The sequence below is a fragment of the Anarrhichthys ocellatus genome, unplaced genomic scaffold (assembly GCF_004355925.1).
Source record: "Anarrhichthys ocellatus isolate YVR2014 unplaced genomic scaffold, GSC_Weel_1.0 scaffold37, whole genome shotgun sequence".
In the NCBI taxonomy this organism is placed as follows: Eukaryota; Metazoa; Chordata; class Actinopteri; order Perciformes; family Anarhichadidae; genus Anarrhichthys; species Anarrhichthys ocellatus.
In genome coordinates, this window is record NW_022280067.1 from 4,512,352 (window position 1) to 4,526,891 (window position 14,540).

The window sequence follows — 14,540 nt, forward strand, 5'->3', positions numbered from 1 at the left end:
CCAGATCCTCCAGCAGAGACCGGTCCACCGTGGACAGACCCAGATCCAGCTTCACTGCAGCCTTGGACCTGCAGTCGGAGCTCCGGATGGAGGAGGAGAGCTCAGCTCCCGGCAGCAGCAGCGTCCCCTCCTCCTCCTCCAGGAGCAGAGCTTCTCCTCTCTGGGAGCCAACACCGACACCACGCTGCTGGAGACCCAGGACGTATTGCTGGACCCGCTGGAGGGAAGGGAGGGACAGGAGAACCAGAACCAGGACTGAGAGGGGCAGACTGTCAGACCCTGCTGCAGTAAAATGAGAGGTTTTCTAAAGAGACTCTGGTGCTCAGAGACACTACCACTTTGTCCACGGAGGCCGAAAAAATCAACTCAAAATGGAAGTTCCTCCGAGTGACTTTGACTTATACAATGTAATGTGTCCGTGAAGATTGTGATATCGATGTCATGTGACTTTCATAGAAATGTCACCTTTGTACAGACGTATCAACTATTTCACAAAAGTATGATTTTTGCCTGAAAATAACGAACTGTGGGTTTCAACACATCTTGTGCAATAGACTGGAATCCTTAAAGGCTTTCAAAACCCAGTGCAAACACAGCCTCAGTCACAGATGCATACACAACCATGCACAGACTAAAGGCAATCACTAGTTGATACACAAAGAGCAAACGCACATTAATACTGAGACCTTCGAGAAAAATACAACAGCACCACTCTACGGGAAAGCAAACCACTGAAAGTCGACATAATCACAGGCGCATCTGGAGAGGAGCTTCTCCTGGTTATCGTGTGGGAGGAGAGATTCACATCCACGAGCCGATTCAAGAAAAACTATAGAGAGCTGCTGCTCAGCAACTATTTCTTATTCATCTCTTCTGACAGAATACATCTTGTTTTCCTGTGTGCACTCATGACTGCAAATGTATCGTCCCAGTGTAAATGAGGGGAGTGTGTGCTTGCATGCAGGCAGAAAAAAACTTAAAAAATCAGATTTTAGCCATATTTTTCACACCAGTGTTTGACAGTCAATCTCAGAAGTCCTGACCCCCACGATGATGTTTCATTTAGACCAAGTGATTTGCATCGACTGTAACATTGAGAGTACTGTGGCTGCGCTCTAATCCATCTCACATGCTTCTTTTCCTGCAGCCTCTGAGCGGTCGTGGGCGAGCCGGAGAGAACTGTACAGCGTGCAGCGCCCATCACCATATCAGTCAATACGACGACACGTTGTACCTGCACCTTTGATCCAGGCACGTTGATCCCATGCATGTCTGTTCCATAAATATTACGTAACCATAACAATCAAAGTCCTCAAGTAACTGCACAGTGTAATCAGTCCAGTGCAAGTTCAGTATTTTAGTTGCAGATCCCATGAATACCTTTTAGAACTGTTTGTGTCAAACACCGGATGTAAAGCAATGAAATAAAATGACCTGCAGTCTGATTGTGGTATTGTACAGCATTTAAAGAGAGCGAGACAGAGACAGAGAGACAGAGAGAGGAAAGGCAGATTTCAGAGGAATCTGCCAAGAGATTGTAATCAATACTGTAATAAACTCCTCAAATCATAAATGTAGCTGCCAGGAACACATTGAGATTCTACGCATTGCTACCTCAAAAACATACACTTGTAGAATTCTTACAGCCTTTAAAAACAATGTTTTATTTGCATGAAATAGGTAATTTTGTAAAAGTAGGCGTTGCCAGGCAAATCTCATTTTAGGATGAAACTGAAGAGATCACAAGAGCTGATGGAAATGAATGTAAAAAAAGCTTATTTAGAAACTGTTTCAGTTCAAACTCACAACAGAGCAGTAGAGAGATGGAGGGGAAACACACATACAAGATCACAAACCAATTAAAAGAGTTCAAAAGTCATCCAGCGCAGTTAGTTGCTGTTACTCTTAAATGAAACACACAGAAACACAGTAACGTCCAACAACGCAGCAATAGAACTGATGTTCCACCGGAGATACTGTTCACTTACAGGATCGGGTCGCTACAGCCTCCTGCTTCACACACACATGTGACAGCTGACAGTCAACCCACCCTGAGGATCTATAGCCCTCCTTAACGATACGTTACTGATCTGTGCAGCATGGAAAAACTATGTAATTCATATTTAAACAGGTCGATCTGAAGCGGGGGAATCAGTTTCTATACGTGGAGGTCAAAAGACCCACACAACTACAGGTTACACTATTTAGTTGATTGTTACACTGCAGTAAAACACACACACACACACACACACACACACTATCTAACGTTATTGGATGCAATTGCACACATTCCATCACGGATTACTCCAGACGTTCCCATCACTCCTATAACAAAATCATAATGATATCAAAATGCAACTAATATAAGATGAATCTCTGTTCAGAGGAAATCTGGTGATTGAATGTTTATCTAAAATGTGAATCGAATGATCTCGGAGATTCCAAATACCTCAAGGTGACTTCAGACTCACACGCAGGTACCACAAACTTGAAATTACTGCAGGATAATCAGAATATTAACATTTGTCTTCATTTGAGGGAAGGTCACACTCATCTACAGAGGTCAGCCGCTCACACTGGAGACGCGCACAGCGGCTTGATAATCTGCGAGAATAAACAGGCTTTAACTCACCATTTCCTTGTGGAGACGCCGGGTCCTGAAAGCATGTCACGACACTAAATCCCCACGAGCCAGAAGCGCATTGTTCTTCAGTCCGAGCTCAACGCAAAAACAACTAATTACTGAACCTGAAGAAGAGAAAGTAGAGCAGCACGAGGTCGTCGCTGGCGCTCGGGAGTCTTCGTGGGAGGGAAACGATACGCGGAGCGCGGCGGAATGTGGAGGAAGTGTCCGTGCGTAAGAGACCAGCGAGGAGCGACTAGCGGTGCGCGTCTGGAGACACCGGAGAGAGGGGGAGAGAGACACGGGGGGGAAGTGGAGAAGCCTTTTGGAGAGGTGGAGGAGATATTTTGGAGAGTCTGAGCGGAGTCAGCAGCGGAGATGTTGCGCTATGCCGCTCTGCCTGAACTCACAGCGGACACCAACCCGCGCTGGTCTAGTCCCTCCTCTTCAGCCCTGAAGTGAGGAAAGCGTGCGTCCATCTCTCCCCCTCTATCTCCCTCTCTCCCTCCCTCTCTCTTCTGTCATTGTCACTCTACATTTGTCCAACATGATTCATGGTTATCTCGCTGCGTATGTGCGCACTTGAGTGAAAGGAAGGAGAGATGTGACTCTGTAGGTCAAAGACGCACAGATGCAAGTTTTGTGATGTGATCTTATCTTAAGTTCTGCAGTAAAACAGAGAGAAAACATAATACATATTATTTTGTTGTTTACTTCAATAAATATAATACGTTTGCCATTATCTTAACCTCAATTTGATCTTGAATACAGATGATCTTTAATTTATACTGGCCATTTTAAAGTGAGTTATTACAGAGTAAACAACATGTGAATGGTCAGAGGTCACAGTGACGCAGAGACAATCAGCATGTGTTTAAATGGGCAAAGATACAATATGACCAATTTGACAGATCTCTTCAATTCAAACACATTCTCATTCCATCTCGTCGGTGGCTTTATCAGGCCCCGTGGCGTCACCGTTGTGAATTCAGGAAAAACATCCCAGTTGGGCTTAAAATAATGATGAAACTATAATATCAGTACGAAGAACACATCACAAACATCCCGACAGACATGTTGGGACACAAAGACTAGGGTTAGAACTTCATTCTTTTGACATCAGACTGTATGTGTACTTGTATGTCGTCAGTGTGGTTTACAGCTCCTCTCATGAGAACAGGATGGTTCTCTTGACATTCATCAGTGAATCTGTTTGTGAATCTGTAATCGTGAGTCAGGACGTGCTGGGCTGCCTCTAAGGAAGTCGGGTGACGTAAAATAAAGAGCCTCAAAGTTCATGTCGGGAGGTTACAGTGGATGGATGAGTCAAACGAACACAGGACTTTCACCCAGGAGACTGCTCTTCATGTCCGGTGTGAAAGGTCAACGTTTAGTTTACTTTTGTTGTAACTTGCATAATACCACCTTCATAAGTTACGCTACTAAGCATGCTTGTTGCCCTTGTTGCCCTATTTCATACAGACCGTTCTATGAGGATACGTTGACTTTATCTGGACGGTATCCTGATGTGGTGCAACCAAATGAATTCAGTAATCAGATTCAGTTCGTTTGAAATGTTCTTCCTTTGGTTTGAACTGAAAGAGTCCTTTAGAAACCACGAATAAGTAAAAGATGAAGATCCCAGCTGGAGCCTCTATGCAGTGTGAGAGCTTCTCGGTCATCATATTTAGTTTGATGAGAGGAATACATTTACAATAGTGTAACATCTGGTCCATCTCAGGAAGTAGCTGAGCAGATCAGACTTCACTCTTCCTTTAATTGCTCTGAAGGGCATTCACACCTGTTTCAAAGCAGATGGATCCGTTCTACGTCCTCCAATAAACTTAAAGAGAAACACATCAACATCGCTGCACTGCCCTCTATGGGTTGAAAGGTGCAGGTCTGTTTTACTTGTGACCACACCCACCTGTGATGTAGTGTTGCACAGCAGTGAAATGTGACAAGTCACACCTCGTTTACTATTCACACACTGCAAACAGGATTATTATAAGATTTCCACCAGCGAGGCTCCTGCTGCCATCCCTATACTATGTAGTCCATTTGAACTTGGTTTGCCGAGCATGAACTGCAGCGTCCTCGGTTCATTTTCTGTCAACTCTCCATTCTTGTTATCAATAAAGGCATAAATCCCCTAAAATCACCTCCAAGAAATAATGTTCCAAGTATTCAGGACAATCAACCGACTTCAGTTTCAATTTTGTATTTTTCACACAAAAAACCTTCAAATGAAAACTGTTCAAATCAATATTGATGATCCCCAGTAAACATCTGTAAAGAAGTTTTTTTAATACTAGTTTGAGCATGACACACCCCTTTGATGCATTCGGGGAGGTTGCATTGTTTGCCAATGCATTAACATTTGACTATTAAATTAGATTCTCACCTCCATATGAACAGTGAACACAGTTGTGTCTAATATCTAAATATTTTAAGACCAAATTTAGCCTCACCATACTTCAACTATTATAAAAAGGAGATTAATAAAATATGTTTTTTGTATAAAGTATTAAGCATGATACTAACGCCTCCATGAATTCCATTTCCTTAAATCAGTGAAAGGTGAACCTACAGTAGGTGAGCGGGATGTTTAGACCTTCTTCACTATTAGAAACGGCTCCAGCTCTCAGACTCTCCTCTCCATCCATCACATCTATCTTTTGACCTGAAATGATCTCTATTTATTTCTCTAACTCTGTCTGTTTGATGTTGTGTCTTCCTCTTTATTCCATCAGTGTCTCCCCTTCGTATATAAGGTATCCCTTATCCCAGCCTGTTGTTAATGAATATGTCACCTTGGTTTGAGCCGTAACTATAATTCCACTTTGGGCCACGCGCCGCCATTTTGACTGCTTGAATAAAACAGTAAAGTGCATAATTTCTCCAAGTTTTTTTTCAGGTTTATTCAATGGCGCCTGAGACCAATGCAAGTTGATGTGGTGCTAAAAATGTGATGTCTTTGAATATTGTCCCAAGAGGCCACAATGGAGCAATGGTACACATTATTCTCTGTTGTTCTGTGAATGCCTGATCAGTGGTTTCTGAAGATATTGTGTGGGAGAATAATTTCAACGTCAAATGTGGCGTCCGATACATGACGGCCGGACAGATGGACCAAAGCCGCTTTATTGTCCCGCCCACTATCTATTCATCAAAGACAGTAAAACACAGAAGAACGAGCAACAGTGAAGAGGCTTCAAACCTCCTCTCAGTCTGACTCACAGTCTAGTCTGCCAAATATCTAATGTCCACATAAGTTGCCATATACTCTTAGTATTAATAAAAATGTACTGGGATATGGCATATTTATGAAAATAAATATGCACTGTAAGGTATAGTTAAAGAGAATAGGCCTCAAACTACATAGAGATAGAAAGAGTCCTCATCAGATGATGTGGGACATATCAGAGTAGGACCGTCTCTGTTTCTCCGACTGTCTCCCTCCTCTACCGATCATTTCTACGTAACTCATCCCAATCATCCTAATCGGCCATTAACAAGCTCCTCAAAAAGCATCAAAAGCCAATCCATGATTCTTTTTCAGTCAGTTAATTTGATAATTCAGTCAAGAGGAGACTTCATGAGAGCAGACCGACTCCTTCTGCACAGACAGAATTTGAACTCCGGTAAGGAGAATTACTTTTACTGGTTGTGTTTCTAAAAATAACTTTATGGACTTGGTTTATTGGCTTTTCTGTGCTGTTTTTGAATGTCGTCTTGTCGTTTAACCTCTTTTGAATCAGGAGTTATGTGCAGATGATGTCCATTTTGTATCTACCTAACCACAGTATCAGGTCACTGTTAGACTTTTGATTTTACTGTTACGGTAAGATCTTTAGATCTTTATTGTTATTATGTTTTACAGTAAAACAGCTTCAGCGTGATTGTGCTTTAAGTACAGCTGCAGATACAACCAGTATAGTACTTTCTAGTCTTTATTTAATTTGTGATTAAAAAGCACACATTAGTTCCATCATGGATGGAGGATACCTGATCTTTAATAAAATACAGTTTAATCTTTTTATGGACATAAAATGAGTCTCGAACAGCTGACGAACAAATCACTTCTGGTAGGATTACAGTTTCACAGTACTTTGCAATCTCATCAACTTTGTGTGTGCTTTAAAGATTGTGCTTGAAGGTGTGCAGTTTTTGGAAGCCTTAAAAGTCAAAAGTAACTTTTGTATTGTTCAACCTGGACTCTTTTGTTCCATGTTTTTGAGTCTAAGTAACTAATGGGGACACCAATTTATAAAATGTGTCCAGTATTGAGTGAGAGCACTGTAGATGGAGCAGTTCTCGGGCTGCATGTCATTTACTTCCACTAAAAGGGTTTGTTTTGCCACCGACGGGCTCAGATTGTTAATATTGTCGCTCTAGGAAAAGTCTCGTTCTTAAATGTCTATAAGCGACGTGTTGCTGGACGACTACGGTGGAAATGTGAGTGCTGGAGTTTTGTGTTAGAGTACAGAAAGCTTAACTTATGTAACCACTATATCCATTCACCACCTCCTCCTAAATTTCGTCCTCAGGAAGTCGTCGTAATACATGTTCAACATGTAGCCAGATCTCCAACTTTCCTCATCAGCCCTGCAGATATTCAACTAGCCCTTTTTTCCGCTCACTCTTAGCCAGATAGTGAACGTTACCATGTTTGTTGAACCTTTGCTTTCAAACCACCAGAACCTAAACCTTGTTTTTGAGCAGCATGTGTGGACTGCTGTGAATGAGTGGACGCTTCCTGCTCACGTTGGATGTGCACTGTTGGGTTTGTGTTGGCCTCTCAGGCCTGTAAATTAAACTCCTCCGTAGAAAAAGAGCATCATATTGTACCCTAACTACCAAAATACGAGGTCCATTAGAAGATGGAATGGAGGTGCAGAGAGAGCGCAGCCAAACTTTCATCTTTCCTGATCTGCACAAATGGTTCTGGGCTCGCTGTATGTCTGTGGTCTGGTGTAATGGCTTCCTGTGATGAGCTTTCACCATGTTCCTTCTGTCCTCTCGTTTCACAAAATCAATATATGTAAGCCTGCTCTCTGTAACCCAATTTTACTTTCGTTCACTGTGGCATCATGTCGGCTGTATCACTCAAATAGTTGACATTGTTCACTTGTAATGTGTAGCTTCTCAGGCTGAGAAATCAACTGTTTGAAAGAGGCTTAGGCAGTCTAGATGTAGTTTTTACACTATGAAATAGCCTGTTTGTCCCATATTTTGACAATAATCATTAGTACCTCCTAATATCTGTTTTAAGACGACAAGATTTCACATCATGTGCGTGCTGACCTTTCAGCTCTGCATCCCTAATATATGTATATACACAGTATCTGCTGACCAGGTGCAGCCCAACTATTCAACAAGTAACGGAATATTGTATAGTATAATCTTGTATTGCGAGTGCAATATTATGCTTTTGGTAAACACTCTCAGTCGGGATCTCTGTACTCAAATAAACTGACCTTCAGTAAAAAACAAAAAGTGAGTACTTACCAAACACTCAGCTACAGCCTCAAAGACACGTTGGATTCCTTTTATCCACCAAGTGCAATCAAGGTACAGGAATATATGAGGTTATGCAGGGGTAGAGCATCTAATGCTGCAAAAGTACTCATCACACATTAACGTCCTATTCAGTGTGAAAGAACAGTGCAAAGTGTGCAAAGCAGAGTATATTTATCATGGCTTTCAGTACATTTACTTATCTGTTGGTTCAGTGTTTACCTCTATTGATTTGAATGGATATCTAAAGCTGCAGGAAAAGCAAGTGCTTTAGCATACACGACCTCACTGATCATGTAGTTTTAGTCCGATTCACGGTACTCGGTACATGTTTTCATTAAAGCCAAACAAAGAAGTAACAAACAACGAGGCAATTTATCAGCATATTTCTGTGGTTTTTGGTCTTTCAGGGGAACTAACCTGCCAACGCTGTAAAAGAAAACGTATGCACAATGTCTCTGTCTTATGTCTCTGCACCGGTGACAAGCCGTGGCCGGATGCATGTGAACGTGATATCTCGGTAATGCCTGGAGGGAACTTTCTTCAAATTTGGCAAAAGCGTCCACTTGGCCGCAAGGATGAGGATTTGATATTGAAATGTTGCCGTTAAAGTCAGAACCAGAACCAGACAAAGCTGCACAGGACAACCCTGCTCGTGCTTATACGTGTGTTCTCACAGGCATCTGGATTAAGGACTATTTGAACACTGAATGTACATGTGCTGTACTGAAGGCCTCTGCTAATTCATTGGTTGATGACATTTGCTGTTTTTAAGTCTTTTATTTGTGCTTTTATGTGTGAAAGTTTTGGAAAATAAATAGATTATTTTAAAATAGAGACAAAAGCGAAGCAAATTGAGGTTGTTTGATCGTGGGATTTTGTTTAATTACTGAAATTAAGCTTTTATTCTTTTATGTCACATTTTCAATATGAAGCTGACGTAAAGCTGCTCAAAATATAAGGTGACTAAAAATGGCAACCATGTTTTTAAGTTTTGGCAAACAAAAGCTGATGCCTTGTAATGACTTTAAGTTAGTGTTGAGCCCTGTGCAGAATATTAAATATAATCCTTGAGGTATATATTAGTAGTGTCACCAGTATTCATGCTTCTTTGGAGCCAATGAACTGGCTCTGAAAATATGTAGCTTGTTTCCTTGTGCAGTTTGGCAGCAAAAAGTACTTCTTTATGTTGGATGTTTTTCGAATATTTTACTAGTTTTTGTCAGATATTGTACTAATATTCTCTGCATTTTTAGGGATATTATTATAACACTTGACATTTAACGTTTTCCCCAAAACATGTGTGTATTGCTCATAGACAATATTCTGAGCAACTGATGTAAATGGCAAACTTTGCAACTATTAAGCTGGGTGTCTGGTGTTGACCGAGGTTGTGCTTCGTCACCATTTTGCAATCCCAAAGCACAGCTGAAGAGTAGACCGTTTGGTGACCTCAGCTCGAGATGAGAGCCATCTCGAGAGTGCGAGGCCTTGGTACTCTGACGCACAGTGGTAGACTGCTCCTTCTGGTGAAGCACTTGAATATATCTTTGGGTCTAATAAGATAGAGCCAGAGACTGACAGCGTCCACAGTCAGCTACACGGCCACGTTATTAGTGAAGCCTGTGTGCTATAACAGAAAGGTCAACTCGGAAAATGTCAATGTAATAGACTGAGATGTATTCTCACACAAATTTCAGGTTTGACATAAGAGTATTGATGAAACTAAACATATCAATATTTGACTCTTTAAGCGGCCTTTTGTACACTGTCGTAGAAGTATTACGTTGTTCAGAGTATTTGAAGTTTTCTATTCCAACGTGGACTTTGGAGACAAGTGGTTTTAATTTATTCTCACAATATATCACTTAATAACTGTCTAGCTAATGCATTTAGGTAATACGGTTAAATTATTTGCAAAAACTCTCATATATTTACTTATTTTCCTCCTTTTCCATCCACCAGAGGTTCGTGGTTTCAGCCACTTTGTCATTGTGCGTCTGCTGAAAATGAAATTCATATTTGTGACCCGTCTGTGACTTCCTCCGAAATAGACTTTTAGCTGCTGCAGACCATGAGTGAACCTCCGTCTCATATCAGTGAAATGACTTCAAACACCGAAGCTTTCAAACTGGGTCACATCTAATTCCCACCAATCCAAATCAGACGTTTGCATCATTTCAAACCCGGTGGTGCTGAAACCTTTTTTAAAGGCTTGTGATCCATTCAAATGAAATGATGCCTACTAAAGGCCTCTGATCACAGGTCGGCTTAACATTTCAACAAAAGCAGTCTTTAATTTTAGGTTGATTCATTTGATAATAAGATTTTAAGGTTTTGGAAAAAACTACTACATGTTGAAGTAAAATGGCAAGAGCTGAAAAATCCGGCAAAAGGAATTCCATTCATCATTTTGCAAACCTTCAGAGTGATCTTTCAACACCTCTGACTCCTGGGTGAAAATTACAGATTTAATCATCAAGTAAACTCAAGCTCAACGCTGTGTCCACACCAACCGCCAAGAACATTTTTGCCTCGTGTTACCGGCACAGGATCATTTGTGTTTATTCACATCATTCCAGAGAGAAGGGCGGCTTACCTCCATGTTGATACCATCAATGATTTATCAACCATAGCGAAATAACCAATATAGCTGCTTTGCTGTGATTTGGAAGTCTCAGATATGTCGGAAAAAAACAAACACTGTCCTGTCTGGATTCATGACATCATCCGAGACGCTCAGCCAGTTTACTACAGCGGTTTGAACCCAAAAGAAACCGACTTTTCTGTGATTTAATTGCTATAAGCGGATAAAAAGGATGCCGAAAGAACATCATGATGACGATTTGTTCAAAGTGTGAATTCATGCATTGTAAAGTCTTTTAAAATGCTTGTTATCTGAATGGAGTTCGGATCGATTGGTGCTAGGCTATGCTAACATTGTAGCTGCTTTACCAGCACTCAGAATAAACTCATCTAGGCATTTACACGGCAGCAACGTTACAGTTTATACCCTCGACAGTCGATGGTTTGTATCCCGTCGTAGAGCTCTGGGTGACCACAGGCGGCTACAACATTCTTGTTCATCTATTTCTGCGGCCTCCTCCACATCGCCATCCGTGGAAACACATCACTTGCTTGGCTAGAAAATGCCACAGTGCCATTGTCGACAAGCTGCTCTGCTCAATTTTAACACAGAAAATAAGACACACAGTTCAGTCAGTCACAGTCTTGGCAGGGATCCTAAGCAAACACAGAAACACACTGATGTTCTTGCACATTTATTCATTTTTTCACAACTTTGCCGTCAAGCTGATGACCCTGACTTTGACGTGTAACGAATGCATGTGCGTCTTTGTTTTTTTCCTTTTACTAAGTGAAACCACCATTTGTAATAATTTGTGTCTGGGAATCAGAGTGAGGCCAGCAGACGTTTTGTGGAGGCGGCGCGGTGCTGGCAGAGATAACGACAGGACCAGCCAGCTTTGATTGTCGCTGCAGAGGCGCTTTCTCTTTCAGGCTTCTCGCCAACCCCCTTCCTCTCTGTCTTAGTGTCTCTTCCTCTCTTCTTTGTGTTCCCATTCTTTGCTCCATTTCTAATGATTGTGTCTTTAACTGTCTTTCATTTTCATTTCAGAATGTTTCACTGGCATTACTGCCCCCAAAGGATTTTACAATACCATATGTTTTTTGTATGCAAGACAAGTCAAACAAACTTTGAGATAATTTTTAGAAAAATATAGCCAACAGAAGAATAACTTACTCTTAAATTATACCAAATAAAAATATCTTTGAAAGAAAGATCTGCTGAAATCAAAAACCCATCTCAGCTCGCCATCTTCTATTTTCCTGAAATGCATCATGAGGAGAGAGGAGGCCGAAGGAGCCACATGAGCGAGTATCCTTTAGTCTATTCGTAGGAAATGAGGCGTGGCACATCCATGGTTACATTATGCCATGTTGTGAATTGAATTTTTTTTTTAAATGAGTTGTCACAAACGTTATGCTCATAAAATACAGCGGTATCACAAAACAAAGGATAAAATACGTTTCCCTCTAAATGCAGTATAATCATATGGGAACTAGAGATGCACTGATCTGACTTTTTTTGTCCCAATACTGATAGCGATACCTGGGATTTGGATATCTGCCGATACAGAGGTACCAATCAGATACTGTTGCTCAATCAATATGCTGTATGCCTCACTGTGTGGAAATTAGTGGGATCATTCTTTTATGTGTAAGGAAACATCAGGACTGACTTAAACATCTGTTTTAAAGCCTGCTGCTGGTCAGCATCTCTGAGTCCACAGACGCTTCCTCCTCTAGTTTATATCCTCCTTCAGGGACAATACTCATCTCATTCAACTTTGCATTTAGTTTGAGCTCTGCCCGTGTTTTCTTTCTCCGTCTCTTGCCTTCTCCCTCTTTTATCAACATCAATAATGCAACCAGAAAACAGCTGCTATGCTCTTTCCATATGGCTCTTTTTATAATAGCTATAAAGTGTGTGTGCAACAGCGTGTCACAGCATCTCTGTTAGGAGGAATAAGTTATTTATTTTTTTGGGGGGGGAAATATTGATTTGACTTTATTATTGCACTTCTCTGTCTCCGTTTCTCATATCGGTACAGCAGCTCCTCCTGATGTTGCTTTACCCTCACAGCTCAGCATATTAAGACTAATAGCAAAGATTGCCGAAAAAAATAGAAATTATTTTGGGAAATTTCCATGAATGGCTGAGTTTTAAAAATGTGTACAGATTGATAATGGAGCATTTAAGGTAAGTAGCACTTTTCAAAACAGCAAACATTTTTTTGCATTACTACATTAGTCTGAAAATCCAGCAATATTTACTTGGGCATTTTAATACATTTATACCTTATGATTACATTATTAAGAAGGTGAACCAGGCATTTAGAGTCCTGGACAATGAAGGTGAAGATCTGATGAAGCTGGTTTACATGTAAAGCAATATTAACACAATGAAATGACTTAATACTAAATAAGAAACTCTGTTATTCACCTTATCTTTAAGTGAGATGAATTCTAAATAACCAGACTATTGTAACGTATTGAAGCATTTATATGTTGTATTCTTTTATGAGCATTGTTGGAGATACATTTCTCTTTTGTTACCAATAACTACCTAAGTGTAATTGTATAACAAACCTTATCTGCCAACATGCAGATATTTGACAAGCTTACTGTGGAAGACATCATGAGCCGAGACAAAACAAGTTTCCCCGACAAATGTTGACGAGTTTTAACTGAATTGTGGGTATTTACGAAGGATTTAAAGCCCACTGAGGGCGCTGAACTGTCAGGTTGCATTGGACCTGATTCAGTAAAGGTTTTCGGCTCATAAAAAATGGTGTTCCTGTTTAGAAGTGCACAATTTGGGAGGATGAAATGGAAACTTATGTATCTAGAAGTCTTTCCAATCATTTCTAACAATCACATATTCCTTTCAGCCATCAGTGCTGTGGGATCGAATTGGTTTCATGATTATTTCCTCTTTCAGTGAATGGACAGAATGTAATGAGGCTGATGCAGAAACTCTCTTTTCTCACTTCCTCTGTGTTTCTCTCCACCACCGAAGTGGCAGGAAGGAAGTGAAAAGGTTTTGCTGAAGTTTTGCGCTGATAGTCTTACTCACTTGATTCCCAATTAATAGCCAAAGGGTTGTTGAATTTGCAATTGTTCCGCTTGAGCAAATTGAACGCAGCGTGCTGTGCAAAGCCAAAGTAATTAGCTACATACTTACTCACCGACATCGTTTCACACACTCCCCCAAAACACCCCAAAACAACAGACTGAACTGGAAGACCAACATCAACGCTGTGTACAAGAAGGGGATGAGTCGACTCTTTTTCTCGAGGAAACTTCGATCCTTCAACGTGTGCAGCAAGATGCTGGAGATGTTCTACCAGTCTGTTGTGGCCAGTGCACTGTACTTCTCCGTAGTCTGCTGGGGGAGCAGCATTGGAGCCGGAGACACCAACATACTGAACAAACTGGTTAAGAAGGCCGGCTCCATCATTGGCTGCAAACAAGACTATCTGGAAGAGGTGGTGGAGAGGAGGACACTGAAGAAACTATTATCTATATTGGATAACCCGGACCACCCTCTGCACACCACCTACAGCAGGGACAGACTGATCCGGCTCCGCTGTCACAAGGACAGATACAGGACAACATTCCTCCCCGAAGCTCTACTTTCTTCACTAGCTTGTTTCTAAGTGAGTCTACCTGCTGTTTGGAGGTTGACAACAGGTGTTCAGTGGGTTAGTTGGCTGCGGGAAATAAGAAAAATGAGAGCCGAGACTCAAGCATATACGGTGAATGTCCGAAGCAGTGAGCTAAAAGAAGCTAATGCTCAGCTGCGTATTACGTC

General features: G+C 41.2%; 1 protein-coding gene across 2 annotated transcripts in view; it reads right to left on the reverse strand.

Moving 5' to 3' along the window:
• The window catches only part of htr4 (5-hydroxytryptamine receptor 4), a 139,522-nt gene extending 136,461 nt beyond the window's left edge, over positions 1–3,061 (reverse strand). For both annotated transcript variants that reach the window (XM_031866966.1, XM_031866967.1), the window contains exon 1: positions 2,633–3,061. The gene's annotated coding sequence lies outside the window, so the exon portion shown is untranslated. The remainder of the gene's footprint in view (positions 1–2,632) is intronic.
• Between the last annotated feature and the right edge of the window lie 11,479 nt (positions 3,062–14,540).